Raw genomic sequence first — 7640 nt, 5'->3', positions numbered from 1 at the left:
TCAATCTGTTTGTAAGTTCCAAATATCACATCGTTTTTTATCTACTTAGAATACTGAGTATGTTGTTGCATTGGATGTAACAAAGTTAGTTTGGATCCATGAAGTGAGTTACTGAGTTAGAAACAGAAAGTTACCTATGCTTTTTTTCTAGTCACAGTAGACATCGTCATGTGATGGAAACAGGGCAGTTGCAGAAGCTTAGCAGTGTCGGTCACAGAAAAAAATCTGAACACATACTTAGGGGATTACGTTTCAACCAAAGGGAGCCAGTTGAAGTGTAAAGACCACCATAGTTTAATCAAATAATAATGTCGAGGATCCAATAGTGGGCTGATGGGATTGGCTTTAACATGATGGTCAATTAGGTCAACAAGGATAGGATATTGCTTAGTCGGAACTAGTGCAAGTGGGATATTGTTAGAGTATATCATAGTTCTGAGACATTATATCTAGACAGTGCCTTCAATGGTAAGGCAATAACATGTTCTCTTAATTCACTTATGCGAACTAACTTAACAAAATATCCTTGATTAGTGATTTGTTCACGTTTGATGGATTTAGGATCTGGGCAAGTAAAAACCATGAGAAAATAGGATACTAATCTAGATATCTCTGATCTATTGTTACCATGGAAATGATAACGAACAAAGACGGGCACTACATGAAAACAACTAGTTAGCTACCGCAGCTTTGGTAGCTGTTGCGGTAGCTAAAGACGTTTATCGACTGAATTTAACTAGATACCGACCAAAAGCAATCAGTCGATAAAGCCTTAATTATTGGACAAATGCCGACCGTTTCTGAAGATAGTCGCAGACAATAGCAACTATTTAGGTTAGTCACTAATCAGTCGCAATATTACCGACCAAGTTTTGCGACGAAATATAGTCGCTAATGGGCAAGATGGACATATAAGCGGATTGGTTTACTGACGAATTTCTGACAGAATTCTGTCGGTAATGGACAAGATGGACACGTAAGCTTATTGGTTTACTGATGAATTTCTGACGAAGATTCTGTCGGTAATTTATTTATTTGTAATTAAATTTTTTATATATAATTATAATTGTAATTACAATTAGGATATTTAAATATAATTATAAACATATTTTCACCTTCACAATAAATTAACCACAATACACAATATTTATGAAAACTAAAAATATATATAGAAATAATTAATATTTGATGTTTAAATATGTCAAAATATATAACGTAGCTCACAAAATATCATAATCTAGGTTAACCTAATATGTTAGGTCAAAAATCTATATGATAAACTAAAAAGGTTAACATATAAAGTTGTGTCAAAATATATCTAAGAGTTAAATTATCATAAGTTAGAGCTACGCTCTAACCTCTCTACAGTCGCCTGAAGATGATCGATAGTATTTTGGAGTTTGATCATAGATGGGACTATTTGTATCTCCAACTCCGCCAGTCACTCTTGAAGTTGTATCACATCAGTTGCATTAGCACACAAATGTATACCTTCTGTCAATTGTTCCTGTCTTTCACTTACTTGTTGTAGATGTGCTAATAAATTGGTTTTATCCGCATTGAATCCATCAAGGCGCTCATGTACGGTCTCAAGTGTGTGTCTTATCCCATGAATTTCAGTAGCACTAGCACTTACATTAGATGGACCAGCAAAACTTGAAGATGATGCTCTTGAATTTCTGGGATACTGATCATCATAATATTGTGAAGCAGTTGCACCCAATCCATAAATTCCCCCATCCCTATTAACACCTCCAACGGTCTCATAGAATGCTTCAAGTTCATTAATGGTATTTTCAACTTCCTCAGCAGCTTGTTCAACTTCCTCATCAGTATTTCGCTCAACTTGGGTAAGACTTTCATATTTATCTTATATAATATATTTAAAGAAACAAATTATCACATAAACAATATATAAAGAGTTAAATATTATCATTATACATAAACTATTACTCTTACTTGGATTTCTTTACATCGATCATTCACGGAGGATTCTAATTCTTTCAAGGAAATTAAATTAAACCCCATATCTACAGTGACAGGCCACTAGAGTTATGAGCTAGGCAATTATAACCATATTTCACATTGTAACTTCCAGAAGTGTAAAATTTCTAAGTCCAATAGTTTGGGTTCTTGTTATTGATTTGGGTGGCCTTGGACACGATGGGGCCGTTTTTGCACCTTAAATGTTTTGCTTCTTTTACTCTATAAATACCAACAAAAACAGAACATACTACTCAACTAGTTAATAGCTACCAACAATGCCATGAACATCTAAAACAGAAGAACATCCATGATCATCTTCATCAAACTCTTCTATTTCTTCATATGGCTTATCAAAAATATCGGCAAAACATAGGGACCAGCCTCCAAAACACAAGTGCAAAAATTAACTTACTAAACAAGAGCAAACACAGAAATTATAAAAACTCGGCCCCAAATGCACCAATCATAACTACACACCCTACAGTTCACATATAAACACTTATTTGTCAAATTATTTATCAAGGATGAAAAATACCTAAAGAGAGTGAGATTACCTCCAACAATTACTTGCAAAACAACCTTAAATTCCTTGCCCTGTTTCTCAAGTTTCAATTATTCTCTTTCCCTTCATCCATTAAAACATTTTATGCTACCAAGTAGAGATATCTTCAAGAAAATAAAAATAAATTAGTATTTAATATGATTCATTACAAACCCTTAAGCTAGAAAGAACAAGTACAAACCTTCAGCCTCATAAGTTAACAGGAGAAGGAGAAAATAGCAGAAAACGTCGAGCTAAGCAAAGAGGCAAGCAACCCAGTCCTCTATCTATTTGTTGTGACTAAACTAAACGATGATTAGAGAATGAAGCTTACCGAACGATGATTTTATGCCCAGTTGAGGTAGTCGGACGAAAAATGCAGAGGGAAGGAGAGAAAATTTAGGGTTTTTGTTTCCTTTTTAATATCTATTAGCAGAGAGAAGGAGAGAAGAGAGAGGGGTTTAGGGTTTTGTTTCCATTTTTATTTCTATTCGTATTAATTAGGGTTTCCTTTTAATTTAATATAATTTCCATTTTCTTTTTAATAATTATTTTTAATTATTTTCTATCAACTGACTAAGAAAAATCGTTGAACAATATGTGTAGTCGGTACAATGAGCGCTAATTTTACCGCTCATTGTAGCGACTAGGAAAAAATTAGGTGATGAAATTAGTCGTTGTTTTAGCGACCACTTTTGATCTGGTCACTAAAAACAGTAGCTAACTACTTGTTTTCTTGTAGTGTAATATTTGTTTTGGTTGTGATGGTATTTCATCGGTTACAGATATAGGATGCCAAAGCACAGGTAGAAGGGTTTATGAAATAGTAAGCTCTGGATGATCCGCTATGAGAACACCACATGGTATCGATGTCATAAGTGGTTCTTATGTCATGCTCATATATGAATCCTTAGATCCAAAATCACTATGAAACCTAGGTGAGACAATTCATGCTTTTGTGTGTGTTTTTTAATTATTATTATTATATGTTTTCACTTATATAAATCAAATATTATTATTTCTTAACTGTCTTAAGAATATATGAATTTATTTTTCGGTTTAATTTTATAACTGCGAATGTGATGACCCTCGCCGACTCTGACGCCGGCCTAGGGCCTGCTTCGCCGGACCACCACCGCCATCCCTATTCTGTACCCCCCGACGACCCTATTCCCCCATTACCAAATGTATCGCAGCCCCCAATCCTATCCTGGAAAGAGATTGCTGCAGCAAAATCGCCCAGCCGACCTCCCCGTGTTCGTAACGATTTGTGTGCTGCGGGGTTAATTCGAATTAATACCAATGGGGAGGATCCTTTGATACCAATTATGACCGTCGATCCTGAGCTAAAGAGAAGGCTTGCTAAGCCTTGGGAAGATGCACTCATAATTAAGATCCTGGGTCGAAATCTCGGATATGTGGCTCTATAACGAAGAACCTTGGAGATGTGGAAGCCAATTACAGGTGTGAGTATGATGGACCTAGGAGAGGGGTTTCACCTGGTTCAATTTGATAACGAGCTGGATAGAAGCCATGTGATCAATGATGGTCCCTGGATGGTTCAAGGACACTATTTGACAGTCAGGACGTGGTTTGCTGCATTCAGCCCTACAGAAGCAAGTGTGGAGAAATCGATGGTTTGGGTACGTTTTCCTCAACTCCCCCTTTTATTTTATGATGAGGATGTCCTGTTGAGTATTGCTGCTACCATTGGGATACCTATTCGAGTGGATGAGAATACGGCAACAAAAGCCAAAGGGAGGTTTGCAAGAGTCTATGTGGAGATTGACCTCTTGAAGCCCTTGATCGCACAGTTTTAGTTGGATGGGGAGATGTAGAGAGTTGAATATGAGGGCCTGCATATTGCTTGCGCAAACTGTGGTAGATATGGGCATCTTAGAACAGAGTGCTGCTGGAGAAGTGCGGCGCAAAGTAAGACAGCCCCTGAGACTCATGACATGGTGACGGAGGAAACGGGTAAAAATGTTAACAGTGATGTGCATGTGATCGAAGTCTCCTCGGTGCCTGAGCCCGGAGGAAAAACGCAAGGGGCAGATTTAGAATACTATGGCCCTTGATGCTTGTTCCTAGGAGGAAATACCCGGTTCGGAATAGTATCCAAGGGACCACTAATAAAGGGGGGAAAAAGCACTGGAAAAATCCAAACCCGAACCCCTTTACACGACGTCTGGAATGGGACCAGGCCAGTACAAGTAAGGTGGTTTTTTAGGGATTCAACGTGACGGGCAAGGAGTGTGATGAAAGTGCAAATACAGGAGGTACTATAGCACGTAAACATAAAAGTAAGGGCGTAGGAAAATTGACAGCTAAGCAAAAAGAAAACAGGGAGCAAGGGCAAATTGTGCATTCAAACAAGTTTGCCAACCTATATCAAGACTCGATGGAGATAGAGGATGGCAGCCGCATGCCTGGAGAAGGGACCCAGGATGGAAATACGATTGGCACTATGAATGGGAGAGGGAAGAGGTCCCGGCTGGAACCAGAGCCCAGAATGCTCCTAAGTGAATTGAATTCCAATGTGATGATTGAGCCTCCGACTATGAAAGGAAATGACCGTCTGATCCAAAAATTAAAAGAGAGGTCTGTTGGGCTGAGCTAGGGGAAAATGGTTAGTATGGAGGAGGAGCCTCCAGGGATGAGCTCCAATTGAGTGGTTGTCTGCTCTGTCACTTTCCACGCAATTTGCTCATGAAGGCCATCACCTGGAATTGTTTTGGTGCTGGTGGCACCTCTTTTCAGAGAGCTTTGAGGTATATGGTGAAAGTGCATAAACCACAGATTGTCTGCCTGCTGGAGATTCGGATTCCTGGAACCAGGGCTCTTGGAATTGGTAAACAGATGGGGTTTGATAATTGTGAAATTATGGAGGCAGAGGGCTTTAGTGGTGGGATTTGGCTTTTTTGGGATGAAGCCCGGGTTCATATTAATGTGAAGGAGAAGAACTATCAATTTATTCATTGCATTGCGTTGTTGAAAGAGGGCGATTGGAGGGGCCATACCTTCAATCTTACCACAGTCTACGTCCGTCCTCAGTTAATCCATAAACGGAGGTTTTTTGAGGATACGGAACAGCTTAAAGGAAATACGACGGGTCATTGGCTGTTGTGTGGGGATTTCAATTGCATTAAAGAGGGGAATGAGAAGCAAGGAGGTTCGGTGAGGACGCTAAATAGGTGTGGACCCTTTCATTCCTGGATTAACAAGCTTGAGTTAGTTGATTTGGGTTACGTGGGTCCGAAGTACACATGGTACAGGGGCTCAACACCGAGAACCCATGTGGCGTGCAGGTTGGATAGGGGCCTCTGCAATTCTGAGTGGAGGATTAAGTTTCAAGCGGCCGTTGTCCGACACCTTCAGAGAATTAAGTCTGATCATACCCCGATTATGGTGGACTTCTTCAATAAAACAAGCAAACCAAGGAGTTTGTTTCGGTTTATGGCAGCCTGGATTGAGGGCAACTCTTTGAATGAAATTATCTCTCAGAATTGGAGTGGTTCGAGCTCTCTTGGTAGCGCTCTTAGCACCCTAGCCGAGTGGCTCCTTGCTTGGCATAAAAATGAGTTCGGCATTTGCTCGGAAGAAGAGAGCTTATGCTCGCTTGGGAGGCATCCAGGAAAGACTGGCTAGCATGTGCACTAGCGGGCTGTTAAGGCTTGAGAGCAAAGTGAGAAAGGACCTGGAGACCATTCTGAATCAAGAGGAAGTGTACTGGGCTCAACGCTCTCGGGTTCAATGGCTCAAAGAGGGGGACAGAAATACCAAGTTCTTCCACTTCTCAACCATTATCAGAAATAGACGCAATTGTAAAATGAGCTTACAGGACAAAGATGGGAACTGGATTTGGGATGAACATGTTCTTCGTAGCATGGCGGGTGAGTTCTTCAAACAACATTATTTTGAGGACCTCCCAGACAGGATCCAGCTTCAAACTGCGCATGGTTTCCCTGAGATTAATAGTTCGAATTATATAGAGTTGAACCGGCCATTTACAGAGGAGGGGGTGAAAGAAGCGCTGCGGAACATGGCGCCTTGGAAGGCACCAGGGCCTGATGGGTTCCAGGCGGGTTTTTTTCAGAAATTCAGGGATACGGTTAGAGCTAGCACCAGGGACTGTGTTCTCCGAGGGCTAAATACAGGGGAGCTTGAGGAAGGCATGAACAAGACGCTTAACTCTCTTATTCCAAAAGTTAAAGACCCCGATAGTCTCGGTCAGTTCAGACCAATTAGCCTCTGTAATGTAAGTTACAAGCTAATCACCAAATGCATCACAAATAGGTTGAAACTGATCCTTCCGGATATAGTGGGGCCTATGCAGAGCAGATTTGTGCCAGGTAGACAGATCTCGGATAATGTTGTGCTGATATAGGAAACCATTTTCTCCTTTCAACGCAGTAAGAATAAGAAGAAGCATATGTTGTTGAAGCTGGACTTGGAAAAGGCTTATGATCGGATTAACTGGAATTTCCTACAAGATACTCTCAGGTTGTTTGGCATTCCCTCTAGGCTGATCGCTGTAATTATGAACTGTGTAACCACTCCGGTGATGCATGTTTTGTGGAATGGTGAGAAAGGTGAAGGCTTTAGACCGACACGGGGGCTCAGATAGGGTGACCCTTTGTCCCCTATCTCTTTGTCCTTTGCCTGGAGAGGCTAAATCATCTGATCTTGGATGCGGTGGAAGCAGGGGAATGGAAACCGGCGTCTCTCTCCAAGAATGGCCCTAAAATCTCCCATTGTTTTTTTGCTGATGATATTGTGTTAATTTCAGAGGCGTCGAGGAAGCAAGCAGAGGTGATTAAAACAATGTTGGGTATTTTCTATGATGAATCTGGTCAGAAGGTGAGTCTCGAGATGTCTTGCTGCTTCTTCTCCGTGAACGTGCCGCTCCAGGACCAGAACCAGATTATTGAGACTTTGGGGGATCAAAAGCACCAGGAACCTTGGGAAGTACCTGGGAATTCAAATTGTTCATGAGAAAATTAACAGGCACTCCTATGATTATGTGATTGACAGGGTCCAAAACAGGCTGGCGGGATGGAAAGAAAAGAGTCTCTCCTTTGCAGGGCGCATTACGTTGGTCAAATCTGTCCTG

The sequence above is a fragment of the Euphorbia lathyris genome, chromosome 2, assembly GCF_963576675.1.
Source record: "Euphorbia lathyris chromosome 2, ddEupLath1.1, whole genome shotgun sequence".
Taxonomy (NCBI): Eukaryota; Viridiplantae; Streptophyta; class Magnoliopsida; order Malpighiales; family Euphorbiaceae; genus Euphorbia; species Euphorbia lathyris.
The sequence above is the reverse complement of the archived record's forward strand: the minus strand, read 5'-3'. Positions refer to the sequence as shown.